The sequence below is a fragment of the Gorilla gorilla genome, chromosome 6 (assembly GCF_029281585.2).
Source record: "Gorilla gorilla gorilla isolate KB3781 chromosome 6, NHGRI_mGorGor1-v2.1_pri, whole genome shotgun sequence".
In the NCBI taxonomy this organism is placed as follows: Eukaryota; Metazoa; Chordata; class Mammalia; order Primates; family Hominidae; genus Gorilla; species Gorilla gorilla.
Window position 1 is genome coordinate 53,561,837 of NC_073230.2, and position 15,137 is coordinate 53,576,973.

The following is a 15,137-nucleotide window of genomic DNA, read 5'->3' on the forward strand; positions in this document are numbered from 1 at the left end:
TCATTATTTAATTATTCAAGACACTGAAGATACCCTTAGCTGCTCCATGGATATCCTTTACCAATGTAGTGTTCTTGGATATACACGGTGTGGCAATACTCTGTATTGTCAGTTCTCCCTCTTCCCATCATCTATTCTATCTCAAACTTCCTATATCTGCCATCATTCATCTTCACCACTTTACTAAAACTCCCTTCTGGGAGACAAACACAAAGGTGTATTGTTGGCTGGGTGTGGTGGCTCATGCCTGTAATCACAGAACTTTGGGAGGCCGAGGTAGGTGGATTGCCTGAGCTCAAGGAGTTTGAGACCAGGCTGGCCAACATGGTGGAACCCCACCTCTACTAAAAATACAAAAATCAGCTGGGTGTGGTGGCGGACACCTGTAATCTCAGCTACTTGGGAGGCTGAGGCAGGAGAATCGCTTGAACCCAGGAGGTGGAGGTTGCAGTGAGCCAAGATCGTGCATTGCACTCCATCCTGGGTATAAGAGTGAGACTCCGTCTCAAAAAAAAAAAGCGTATTGTTGTACTGTTTTTATCATTCCTTACTTCCAGAAAACCTTTACTGTTACTTCACAATCCAGCTTCTTGAATCTCCCCCTTTGTGAATAAAATGTGATATTCAATTACTCTGATTCATATCGTACTGACATTTCCATGCAATTCTCTGATAGTTCACTCCCCTTAGTCCTAAGTCTGAGTTTTCCAAAAATCTCATCTCCCAGACTTTGTCCCTTGATAAATTCATGTTCTCTTATAGCCACAACAGTTACTTCTAAAGCTCTACCACTCCACTTAGGGCAAGTCAGACAGCTCCCTACTCCTGGCATATCTGGTGATTGACACTGAACAGTTCAGGCTAATTTGTCAATCTCTCATCAAAGAGTTCAACTGCTTTAGAAACCTTTGTCCCAGCCTTGACATCAAAGCATTCCAACCATGAACATTTTCTTCTTGGTTGTCATTCATTTTTGGTACAAGTATATGTCACAGGTGACATCATATCTCTTCAACTATAAGTTCCCCTTTACAAGGAACACACCATTACCTTTTGTGTCCCAATGCAGATAGCAGAAAATAGGAATTTTAACAAAATTGGTAACTCAAGATTGAAGCTGAGATATGATAAACACTTTTTGGAATAAATTATTGTTACCAGTTTCTCTAAGTGGAGAATAATAAGAATAAACACCTATGCCAATATAAAAAAAGTTTATGTAATTTTTTTCTTTCTTTTTTTTTGATACAGAGTCTTGCTCTGTCACCCAGGCTGGATGGAGTGTGGTGGTATGATCTCAGCTCACTACAACCTTTGCCGTTCAGGCTCAAACCATCCTCCTGCCTCAGCCTCCTGAGTAGCTGGGACTACAGGCATGCAATACCACGCCCAACTATTTTTTGTATTTTTAGTAGAGATGCAGTTTCGCCATGTTGCTCAGGCCAGTCTTAAACTCCTGAGCTCAAGCAATTCTCCCACCTTGGCCTCCCAAAGTGCTAGGAGTACAGGTGTGAGCCACTGCGCCTGGCCTAATTTTAATTATTATATATTACATATCATCACTACATCACTGAAAAATCATTAAAGGTTCTAAGGAAGAATACTTACATGAAATGTTTGCATGAATGTGTAAAATAAAGGTAAGGTGAATTTACTAATTGTTAAGCTATTTTTGTTAGTGTCATCTAATGTTTTAGATAATGGATGATTTTCCTTTCACTAAAATCACTTTCACTTCTATATGACTACATAATTCTGATTTTTTCAGGTTATATAAGTCTTTATTTCCATTTAATTAAATATGCTTTAACCTTTTATGATTCATCCCACTCCTCCATTCTCACAATAATTTGGTAATTAGCAATACAGTTTCCCCAGTTTCAGGAATTTGTCTCTTCCATTTCCCATTGCTGATACCATAACTCTTTCTGTTCTCCTTTTGTTTTCTTTCCGTATTTGATTTCTGAAACACCCATCTCCACACCCTGAAAATATTTGTATAGTCTTCCTCCTTTCCATTGCCTTCTTTGGTTTGCCTGGAGTAATTCAGTTCTCTTAATTAGCAAACACTTCTTTGAACTTGACTCTTTCTTAGAAGCAATCACTATTCCTTTGACCTGAAGATGTCAATTACTTGGGATTTACAGACATCTGCAATACTGGTATTGTATTTCCTTCCTTCAGGTATTTACTAAATATCCACTAGACGCCTTTGTCTTAAAGACATGAGCTAAATTAAATATACATCTTTCTAATACGTATAACTTTAGAATTTTTAGGCATACTTTTATGCCTAAAAGCAGTATGCTTGCTGCTCTGCTGTATTAAATCTTCCTGCAGGCATGGTCAATTTGCTCTGTAATGCTTATACTAGGGAGGACCCTCACTAGCTGCCAGGCTGTGAACTTTCAAATATTCAAAGTAGCCTCTGGGCTGGGTGGGCGTGGTGGCTCACACCTGTAATCCCAGCACTGTAGGAGGCCAAGGCTGGTGGCTCACTTGAGGTCAGGAGTTTGAGACCAGCCTGGCCAACATGCTGAAACCCCATCTCTACTAAAAATACAAAAATTAGCTGGGTGTGGTGGCACATGCCTGTAATCCCAGCTATTCGGGAGGCTGAGGCAGGAGAATTGCTTGAAGCAGGGAAGTGGAGATTGCAATTAGCCAAGATCGTGCCACTGCACTCCAGCCTGGGCAACAGAGTGAGACTCCATCTCAACAAAGTAGCCTCTGGCTTAGTAACTAGCTTTCCCCTCTACAGTGTTTTAGGTATGTAGGAAATTATTGATTGTATACTTTTAAAATACACAAGAAAAAGTTATAGAATGCCACCATGTCAAGCACTGGGCAAGTACCATAGAAGATTTAAAAATAAGAGGAATGCAATGGTAATTAGCATTTATTAAACATTCTCTACTTATATACTGTCATAGCAGATTATATTATTAATAGGTATCCTTTTGAAGTCACACCTTAAGAATGGAAGAGGAAGGGAATAGTTCATAACACAGCCTCAAGTGTTGTATTCTCAAAACCCAGAGGATGACCTTCTCGTGCATTTGCTCTTCTCCCCTAATTGAGGCCTGGCAACCCCAACTGCTCAATCAACCCTGTCATGTAGTTCCTACCAAAAACACCTGCTCCTTTGAAAATAAAAATCAATTACATGTCAATTTCTTTCATTTCAAAATTCACTCTCATCTCTACTGTATTTCTTGAGGTAGCAGTTTGACTCTCTTAAATTTTCCCCCTCACTTCTCACTTGTGAGAATGACCTTCTTGTTATTCCATGATTTCCAATTATTATCCATATTTATGTTACTACCTTTCTTTACATAGCTAAAGAGATTCTTGCGTTTTGGGAAAGTGGGTAAGAGGTACGAAAATGAATAGATATCAACTTAAGACAGATATCTAAAACTGGAGATTAAAGAGAGTATGTGGTAAAGGCGTAGAGAAGCAAGAGAGAGAAGCGGGGAATAGGGAGTGAGGTAGGGAGAGGAAGGAATGTGTCTCAAGATGAAAACACTGAGGATCATTTTGATGCCCTTTCTGTTCCTTACCTACTAACATCTCTAGTCCTATTACACTTTTTCTTCATGATTTCCTCTCTGCTGCTGCTTTTCTAATTCATTAGTAAGAGCTCCTCTTCACTAGTCCTGGTCCTCTAATCAGGATGGCCTCAATGTCCTGCTCCCATAGGCTTTCCTTCTCTTTCAGCAGGTGTGCAAGACACAATGTAGGGATTTTTTTGTCTCACCTGATAGGAAGATTGGTTTTCTTCTCTATGTTCCAGTATATAAAATATGCCCTACTCACCAGCTACCAGGTTGTGTACCTTTTAACATTCAAATTCTAGCTTTTGACTCAAAAACTAGCCTTCTCTTATACAGTTTTCACAAGTTTTTCACATTAAGAAAGAAGAAGAGCCTCTTCTATTTCACCTTCCATAGTTATTTCAGTATTAAACCTCAACACGAAGTATAACGATAAAGTAAAGAGACTAATTTTCCTATGTATCCCTAGACACACAAATTATTTTGTAACTTTTGCTGATGACTTCAAAACCTTGGAGAAAGAATCGTCTACCTGTAGTGCTTACTTCATTACTAGACTGAAGATATAAATTTAAATTAGCTACCTTTATAGAAGGCAAAAAGTAAATCTATCCAACTCTTATTTAGGGAAAGAAAATCTTATGCTATTTCCATCATTGCTTGCACTTACCTTATCAACATATTTCTTAGAACTGTAAAATCACAATGTTCACCATTTTCAACTGTAAGAAAAAAATAGACCTCAAATATTATATTTTCACTAAGCCTAGTCTTTTCAAAAAATATTTCACAGGAACTTGGGGGATAAAAACAAGGGAGGGGAAATGCAAAACAGCTCAGATCAATTTTTTTGAGATTTAACACTAACATAGTACTCAATGTAAGGGCATGACAGAGAAGTGTACTATATTATTACCTTACTGTAGTTTAATACTCAGAAACAGATGTCAACCTAACTAAAATGAGCTCTCCGGAAACAACTTTGAAATTTTGAAAGGGGAAATCACGCATTTTCTCATTATTGGTAAAAAATATATTTATTATATAATACATTTAAAAAATTCAGTGGTGTAAGTGAACGGGGAATCACTTTAGAAAAAAATCTTAAGGTAACCAAAATGAAAAAGGGAGCCAAGAACTTTAAGATTCTTTACTTTTATTTTTAAAGAATGTATCACAAACAGGAATATTACTTGGGAGTAGAGGGGTGAACTACAAAAGAGAGATGCAAATCAGTTTCTCTGGTGCCTATTTTTAAGGGCTATGTAAGTTCTAAAGCCTCAACTCAGCAACTGAAAGTTGCCTGGGCATGACAGAGAGAGCTGGGAACAAGGTACAGGGGTCACTGGTGGGAAAATTGTCAATAAGGACAGTAACTTGAAACAATATCCTAAAAATTAAAGAACTGTTCAAAATAAACCAGGGGCAGTGGTGTGTGCCTATAAGTGATGTTATGTGGGAGGAGCATGTGGGAGGATCACTTTGAGCTCAGGAGTTTGAGGCCAGTTGGGCAACATAGCAAGACCTTGTCTTTAAAAAAAATTCAAAAATAATAGCAACAAACATAAAACAATCATGTCTCAATTTTGGTTTCAGCTTACTATAATACAGAAGATTAAATATCAGATTAAACCAATACAATAAACCTATTGCCAAGAGGAAGGACTTCTGAGGTTTGGTGTTATAAATAAGATTTTATTGGTATTTAAAACTCCTTACTTAACCCTTAATAATTTAAGATAGCAGGTTAAAAAACAAAAAAAATCCTTACAAAACTAGTAAAGAGTATCTCTTACTAATGAAATTTTTTTACTCTAAATATGCGATGTCAAAAAAGGCAACTTTTGCACTGAGGAAAGGAGACTGTGAATGTTTTAACTGGGCTTATTCATTTTTAAAATAATTCTTGAGGGTCCATGACCCATCTGACATTCCGATAAAAGTGACTAGCCTTCTCTCCAAAATGTTTAATTCCAGGAGGTTCATTAGATTCCCTGGGAGCAAACTTAGGGCCCCAGGTAAAGAACCCCTCAATTTTAGTTACGTTTTCAAATAAGAAAACAGAAATAGACTTAATAATGAGGCAGGGATGCCAGCCAGGGTGGGGCAAGTTGAGTATCCCTTATTTGAAATGCTTGGGGCCAGAAGTGTTTTGAATTTTTTTGGAATTCTGGAATATCTGTGTCATACTTACTGGCTGAGCATCCTTAATCCAAAAATCCAAAATTCAAAATGCTCCACTGAGCATTTCCTTTGAGTGGCATGTCAGTGCTCAAAACGTTTTAGATTTTGGAGCAATTCATATTTTGAATTTTCTCTTTAAGAACGTTCAACCTAGGCCGGGCACAGTGGCTCATGCCTGTCATCCCAGTACCTTGGGAGGCTGAGGCGGGTGGATCACAAGATCAGGAGTTCAAGACCAGCCTGGCCAATATGGTGAAACCCTGTCTCTACTAAAAATACAAAAATTAGCCAGGCGTGGTGGCACGCACCTGTAGTCCCAGCTACTTGGGAGGCTGAGGCAGAAGAATCGCTTGAACTCGGGAGGCGGAGGTTGCAGTGAGCTGAGATCATGCCACTGCATTCCAGCCTGGGTGACAGAGCGAGACTCCATCTCAAAAAAAAAAAAAAAAAAATTGAATGTTCAACCTATACTACAACTTTAGGACTTAACACATACTTGCCTGACTTAGTAGGATACAGGTTTGAAAAATATGAATGTATTTAAGAGGAAAATGAGACTACAAGAACCTGAAATCAGTACTATCCTTGAAATCTAGATTATATCAATACAGTATGCATATTATACTCCTTACTATAAATACACATTTTTAATCACAGTTTTGAGATCTTATAGAAACTCGTTCACTGAAGAAAACCTTACCTTCAGCAACACTCCAAGGATACTGCCTTCCTATGACCCTTTTGCCATTAACTTCAATGATAGTATTACTACCCACCACAGCAAGAGGTAAATGGTCCTATAAAACAAAGTATTCTTGTTCAAATACATCTCTATAGTATTCACAAATTTCAAGAATAAAAAAAGTTACATGACTCAACAGATTAGCCAAAAAAAATTACTTTTGATAGTTTCTGCATTAGTTTTTATAGGCCATTTAACCAATATTTAGTAAATTGACATCACATGATATTACCACCAAGGTAAATAATAAATAAAATTAAATGTTCTCTTTAAAGTTAAGAATATTCAAGCATATACTGGTCAAATTATTTACTAAAAATCACTACAGAAAGTTGTCCCATGCTTGGGGGGAAAAAGGTAAAAAATATATTAGTATCTGGGAAAATAAAAGGAGGCTAATGACTAGCCTGACTACTTGATCACAAACCAACTGTAACAGTACCTAAAGCAGGGAATAGTATATTTGCTAAGCTCTAACTCTGGAACTTCAAATCCAGGTGACTGGATTTGTATTCATCCATGTGTAGCCCTTCACAATTCTGTGGCTCCCGGAAATATCTAACCAGCTATTCTATATAACTGCAGAAATTCTTCACTGGCGAGGTATAAGCATTTCATTATTCCAAGGTATTTGCCTACATAATGCCATTATTCAGTATACCATTTGTAGGGACAAAGTACTTAGAAAACCACGATAAATTAAAATACAGAAAATTGTGTCGATGTGAATTTTTGGTTGGTTTTTATTATTTTTAATTGAAACATAATTGTACATATTTGTGGGGTAGAGTATGGTATTCTGATACCTGTATACAAATATGTAATGATCAAATTAGGGTAATTAGCACATTTATCAACTCACACTTATTTTTCTATATTGGGAACATTCATAATCCTCTCTTCTAGCTATTTGAAAATATAGACTAAATTACTGTTAACTACAGCCACCTTACAATGCTACAGAACACTAGAACTTATTCCTCCTATCTAGCTGTAATTTTGGTTGGCTTTTATAAAGATAAAAGAAATACAGTTTTTGTCTGGCAATTAAAACATAACAGAAGGAATTCTCTCCTTTCTCATCACTTGTTTCTTAAGAGGGAAAAAATTACATAATATGAAAGCCAGTTAATTAAAAACAATTTGAAATAAGGATTGTGTTATTCACCTCAGTAGTTTACACAATTGCTTGTTATATATACTAGCTAATCTTCAAAGTTAACTATAAAGTTGAATTCAACATTAAATCTCCCTAGGCATTTTGTAAGCCAACTACTTAAAACACTGATACTTTTGATCTTTCCTGTGGATGCTGTAGTATGTTTTTAAGGCCTCAGATTACTTTACTGTATGTACAGGGATGAACCTACCTTTATCTTTTTAACAAGTTTTTTTTCTTCTTCATCATCTGTTTCTGGAAATTCATATATTTTAACTTTATGTTCTTAGATTTCTTTATCTAAAATGGAAGTAGTCAGCAAAAGAGCACCATACATAATTAGTACATTAGTCTTATGTTTATTACATGCTTCTTAGATTCCTATATGGCTCCTTGTTTCCACATCCTTTACTGTTTTTTTAATGATGCAAAGTTGTAATCTAAAATCCAAGTACTATGCTGGTCTTTTTTTTTTAAACTGTAAAGTTGATATATAAACACCAAATCCAATTACTTCAGAAGTGTTGAAGTCATACAGCTATCATATCAAAAGAGTTCCAAAAAAGATGTAAAACTCCAGAAAGGAATTTCTCTGGTTGATTTCCAGAATAATGACTTTAAGTCATTTATTTACAATGACTGAGATTCTTCCTTTAGATATAAATCTCCAAGTATCTTATTTAGTTGAATAAACAGGGCTAAACTCACCTAAAATTTTTAGTAGAATCTGGCAAAAGTAAAGTAAAACTAAGTACAACACTGCCCCCTGCACATTCATCAGAAAAATCCTTGCATGTACATGTGCATACACACAAACTGAGGAGCAGCAGGTATAAGATTAGGGGAGGACACAGGGAGAAAACACACCCTAAAAATCAAGAATTAGTAAGAACGCAGAAAACTAAACAAGACAACCTATTAATAACATCAGGAATGACCTAGTTCAAATTAAATTATCATGTCCAAAACCACTCCAAATTCTAAACAGAATACAGACATCCAAATAATTTTCAACTACCTATCCTTCTTTGAGCCCATAACAAACCAATGGCTGATATACCTAAAACTAGCTTCCCTGCCTATACTTATATTTTGGTGCAATTTTCATGGCAAAGCTTCCCAGCAGCTATAAAAGGACCCTGAACAAATTGTGTTACATGGTTACTATACTAGATAGAAGTAAACAGAAGTAAAACTGTCACTGAAGAAAAATAGGACCACATATCTTTTATAATTAGGGTATGTATCTACATATATATTAAAAAAAAACAGAATAAATGAGGCAACATATACATGATGAAGAGAAAAACAAATAACGGTAGCTAGGTCTAAAAGCAGTGGTTTTAGTCAGAGGTTGTATATTAAAATGACCTGAGTACAACCACCAGAATGTGACCAATTTGAAAGAAGACATCATTTCATATTCATCTTTTTTTACCTTAAAGTTATCAGTAAAAATCCAAATTGAAATATATAATAAAAGAAGAGAAATGTATTATGATAGTACTTGAAACTTAGAAATAGCACATTACAAAATAAAAATGGGAATGGATAAGTGTAAAAGAGAAAAATACTAGATACAGTAAAAACAATGTACTAAAACATTCTGAAAATTTACATGAATTTAGCGTAACTTCAAAGCAAATTTTAACAGGCTTTTTATAACAGGTTTCAAGGTATTCTGAAATTCATATTGAAAAAGGTGAAAAACAAAATATTTTGTTACAACAGGACTATATGGACAATAGAGATAATTACCATCTATTTTTAAATATCATACAAACTTGCTGTGGTTTAAACAATATAATACTGGCTGAAAATAAAGACTACTGGAATAGAGAAAGTTTCCAGAATTGACCCTACATTTCATAAAATGTAATATATAATGAACCAAACGCAATTAAATTAGAAATATGTGTGACTGTATAACTCAATATTATTGAGACAACTAGACATGAGTCTAGAAAAACAGTTTAGCGGTCTTCCAGCTAGCTCAGTCATACAGCATGAGACTCTTAATCTTAGGGTCACAGGTTTGAACGATAACTTAAACTATAAATATCCCATAGAGTGCACTGAAAACAAAATTAGGATATAAGCAGCAAAAGAGAAAATATAAAAAATATTGTGAAAATAAGAGACAACTAAATACCCAGAATAAAAAGAACCCATATCAATAAATACAGGCAATACCAAGTACTACTGGTCAAAAAGACAAAGGAGTTGAACAGGTGTTTACAAAAAGTGAAAAAAAAAACTTTGTTTTTAAATGTTCAGCCTTTCTGGAAAATAAAAGGAAAAGATAAAGAAATGATTAGGTACAACTTTATTCCAAAAAGGTTTTCAAAATAAAAATAACAAACAATGCTGGCAAAGTCACAGTGAAACAGATGTACGCTTTATAAAATGAATTTGTTTTATTGGGAAAGCACCATGACAAAATGGGGAGTGGGGGAGATAAAGACCCATAAAAACAATCATAGCCTTTGAAAGAATAATCCTCTTCCTGGGAATTCATTCTAAGAAAATAATTCCAAAGAGTATGGGGAGAAATTATCTGTGTGGGGGTGTTATTAAAGAACACTTAAGGCTGGGTGCGGTGGCTCACACCTGTAATCCCAGCACTTTGGGAGGCCGAGGCAGGTGGATCACGAGGTCAGGAGATCAAGACCATCCTGGCTAACACGGTGAAACCCCGTCTCTACTAAAAATACAAAAAATTAGTCAGGCATGGTAGTGGGCGCCTGTAGTTCCAGCTACTCAGGAGACTGAGGCAGGAGAATGGCATGAACCCAGAAGGCAGAGCTTGCAGTGAGCCGAGATCATGCCACTGCACTCCAACCTGCGCAACACAGCAAGACTCTGCCTCAAAAAAACAAAAACAAAAACAAAAAACAAAACAAAAACAACAACAACAACAACAAAAAACTTAAAACAGCCATATTTAAAAACTGACAAAGGATAAGGATACTATGACAATGGGTAAGAGCTTTGAGGGGAAAACTAAGGCAGAAGATTCAAGAGTTATTTTTAATACAGTATAAATGACAATACAGTAAAGCAGTAAGAGGAATGGATTGCAACACATTATACTAAAAATAGTAAAACCTGCAAATTATGAGAATGGTATAAGAAACCTGAGTTAACACATCCTGCTCACCTGCTTTTTAAACTGTTGGCATTCCTCTGGCATGAGTGTGTCTGCTTTGGCAATAAGTGGGATGATATTCACTTTTTCATGCAAATGCTTTGTAAACTCAATATCCAATGGTTTAAGTCTGAAATAGACGTATTTTATATGACTGAATTAATCAGTTTGAGAGAACAAGATTCTTCACATCCCCAGTTAGATTTCAATTATCTTCAGTTGGTCGACTGACTCTCAAATCTTCATACACAGCCCATATCTTACTGTTAAGTTCCACATTTGTGTTTCCCCAGTGGATATGCTACCCAGGTGTTCCATGGGCTCCTTAAAATCAAAAGCTTGTCTGAACCCCATTTTCCCTCTTCTGTGCTTCCTATCTCAGTGAATGGCACTACAGTCTACCCAGTTACTCAAGTGTGAAACCTAGCATTCCTCCCCTCCTCTAATCCTCTTCCCATATATATAGTATGTGTATAGATGTATATATGTATGTATGCATATCTCCAATTCCATTACTTCAGTCTAGGCCACCAAGACCTTTGGAATGAATAACTATAATACAAACCATCCATACTAAAGTCAGAGTGGTCTTTCTAAATCCAAATCTTACTGAGTTATGCCCTGACCAAAAATCTTATTAAGACCTGATGCCTTACCTAGTATGGCCTACGAGGCTTGTGAAGACATAGATTCTCCAGCTGACCTCATCTCTTAGCATTCCTGGACTTTCCTTTGCCTCCTACTTCCAATGTGCCAGCCTTTTACTTCTTTTACTTTTACTTCTTACAATTCCTTGAAAGCACCATACTTTGGCATCTGGCCACAGGCTACTACCTTGGCTGGAACACCCTCCATTCTCATCCTCCTTCTCCTTGGCCTGGCTAATTCCTATTCATCCTTTAGGACACTGGCTTACGATCCAATTTCCACTGGGAATCCTTTTCTAACCTAAGACTAGGCATATTTCTATGTGGTCACAACACTTAATGCGCTGTACAGTAACTGCCTGCCTGCATACAGATGGTTCCTCACCAACTATGGTTCCACTTAACAATTTTTCAGCTTTTTGATAGTGTGCAAGCAATACGCATTGAATAGAAACCATACAACCATTCTGTTTTTTACTTTCAGTACAGTATTCAATAAATTACATGAGATATTCAAAACATTATTACAAAATAGGCTTTGTGTTAGATGACTTTGCCCAACTGTAGGCTACGCTATAATGTTTAGTAGGCAAGGTGTATCAAACGTATCTTCAATGTACGATGGGTTTATGTAACCCTGTCCCAAGTCGAGGAGCATCTGTATTTGTTTCTCCCATCTTCTCACTGAAATACCCTTTACAGTGAGGGCCTTATCTCATTCATCTGTATCCTCAGCACTTAGCATGGTATCTAACACTCGAGAAGGTGCCCAAATATTTGTTGACAAAAAAAGTAAGCTGCTGTAATTTTCCTTTAGTAATTCTAAATGAGAACCAAAGTCCTCAAATCTAGAATATACTGTGGACTAAAATTTAATGTTTCACAAGAATAAATGAAGATACTAGAAATATTTTGCAAAGGACTATCATTCTAGAGTGGTATTCCTTGACTGTTTTTTTTTTTTTTTTGAGACGGAGTCTCACACTGTTGCCCGGGCTGGAGTGCAATGGCGCGATCTCGACTCACTGCAACCTCCGCCTCCCGAGTTCAAGTAAGTCTCCTGCCTCAGCCTCCTGAGTAGCTGGGATCACAGGCACCCGCCACCATACCCGGCTGATTTTTTGGTATTTTTAGTAGAGACAGGGTTTCACTATGTTGGTCAGGCTGGTCTCGAACTCCTGACCTCGTGATCCACCTGCCTCAGCCTCCCAAAGTGCTGGGATTACAGGCGTGAGCCACCGTGCCCGGCGGTATTCATTAACTTTTATAAAAACATGAGAAAAATGAAACAAAAGTCTCATTCTGTTATTAATTTTATTGACTAATACTAATAATTGAATTGACTGACATTTTAAAATGAAGAAAGAGAAACATATATATTAAAATTGGGGGGATTCGAGCCCTAAAACTAATAAGATAGTCCAGTCCTTTTTACTAACAAAGATTACCGTATATACTTCACTGTGGCGGTAAGACTGACAGGCAGAAAGACAGAGACAGTGAAGGGGAGAATGCAAATATGGAGAATTAAGATAGTTGCCTCCTATTCTAATTCTCCTTGTCTTAAATCCCTTGAAATTTGACACTGGCATTCAGAGAATAGGGAGCACATTGAAAAAGAGTGTGTGGATGGAATAACACTGTTTAGATTATCTGTAAACTGTGTTCTTGCCTCACTAGTGTTAACTAAAAGAACCTATCCATTTCTATTTATTTATTTTTTTGACAGGGTCTTGCTCTGTCACCCAGGCTGGAGTATAGTGGTGTAGTCATAGCTCACCATAGCCTCCAATTCTTCCACTTCAACTCCTGGGTAGCTAGGACTACAGGAGTGCACCCCCATGCCCAACTAATTTTTTTTTTTTTTTTTTGAGTTTCGCTCTTATTGCCCAGTCTGGAGTTCCGTGGCGCAATCTTGGCTCACTGCAACCTCCACCTCCCGGGTTCAAGTGATTCTCCTGTCTCAGCCTCCTGAGTAGCTGGGATTACAGGCATCCACCACCATGCCCGGCTAATTTTTGTATTTTTAGTAGAGACGAGGTTTCACCATGTTGGCCAGGCTGGTCTTGAATTCCTGACTTCAGGTGATCCACCTGCCTCAGCCTCCCAAAGTGTTAGGATTACAGGCGTGAGCCACTGCGCCCAGCCCCAGCTAATTTTTTAATTTTTTGTAGAGACAGGATCTCACTATGTTGCCTAGTCTATGGCCTCAAGCAATCCTCCTGCCTTGGTCCCCAAAGTGCTGGGATTACAGGAGTAAGCCACTGCATCTGGCCTGAACCTATCCATCTTTGAAAAAAAATTTAAGTTTTGCTTCTTTTCATTAATCATTATATAAAACACTAAATATAAATGCCCTGAAATATTCAATCTCCGATTTCTAAATTGTTATGATTTTTCAATTTATACTCATGACAAATTTAAATTGTCACTGCCTTATTAAGCTATTATGTCAGATACAAGCCTGCTTATTAATCCAGTGACAAAAAAGCAGAGTTCAGTTAATCTAAAATTTTAATAAATCTTAAAGGCATTTAATATAAAGTATTAAAATCCAAATAAGAAGATTTTATATTTAAACGCAAAATACTTGCTGAATATTTATTATAGTATCCCAACTTTTAAAGAGAAAGATATTTAAAAATAAACATGACAAGGAAATTAGAGAAGTCAACTTCTTAAATATAACCAAAGGGTCAAAAAACATTTAAGTCAGTTTAGAAATTAAACTTTAGGAAAAAAGGTAAACCTTGTAAAAGTCTCATTAAATTTCAGAAGCCTACAAAACGTCAGCAACAGAAAGCATTTAGTTCACATGTGTATTACATTCCGGTTGAATTTTTTCCCTCTGTCCATTTAGATTTATATTGGCTAGTCTTTTCATCAACAAATTTAGTCTTTAAATCTTGTTTTTAAGAAATAGAAAATCCTTTATCATTTCTAGAAGATAAACCCACAGTAGACAGAAAAGACTATTTAGCCTCAAATTCTACAGCATAATAAACAACTACAGGGAAAATGACAAATTTTTTTTGTATGTATGTATGTATTTCTAACGGAAAAAATCCTTCTGTATAAAACTCACTGGATGACACCAATTTTTCTAAAAGTGGGAATCAATACTAGAAGGATAAAATACCATTTTAAAATTCATGTTCCAAGTCAGTATTTTACTTTAATAACAGTTACAAAATAGTGAACAACGCACATGAAGCGATAATAGCCAAAATCATAAATCAGCTATGCATGCAGTTCATACTTGGTAGAGAGAGGCAGGAGGCACTGAAAGTGCACCGTTGGATGCATTTATAATCACTCTAAAAACAAAACCCTCTAAAAAGGGAACCTAGGGACTACCTAGACAAGATGGAAAGGCTCTGATTTATTTACTAGACTGCATAGAATTTCAGTCTGTAGTGAGCAGGGTACCTGGAACTCTATACATAAAATTCTGTGTCATATTCTTTTTTTTTTGAGATGGAGTTTCACTCTTGTTGCCCAGGCTGGAGTGCAATGGTGTGATCTCAGCTCACCGCAACCTCCACCTCCCAGGTTCAAGCAACTGTCCTGACTCAGCCTCCCTAGTAGCTGGGATTACAGGCATGCGCCACCATGGCCAGCTAATTTTGTATTTTTAGTAGACACGGGGTTGCTCCATGTTGGTCAGGCTGGTCTCGAACTCTCGACCTCAGGTGATCCG

General features: G+C 36.7%; 1 long non-coding RNA gene across 3 annotated transcripts in view; it reads right to left on the reverse strand.

Moving 5' to 3' along the window:
- LOC101126300 (uncharacterized) overlaps positions 1-15,137 on the reverse strand; it is a 45,252-nt gene that overhangs the window by 16,934 nt on the left and 13,181 nt on the right. For all 3 annotated transcript variants that reach the window (XR_008667534.2, XR_004071004.3, XR_010134674.1), the window contains exons 5-8: positions 10,803-10,920; positions 7,854-7,942; positions 6,442-6,538; positions 4,228-4,279 (exon numbers count right to left, since the gene is read on the reverse strand). This is a non-coding gene — a long non-coding RNA (uncharacterized lncRNA). The remainder of the gene's footprint in view (positions 1-4,227; positions 4,280-6,441; positions 6,539-7,853; positions 7,943-10,802; positions 10,921-15,137) is intronic.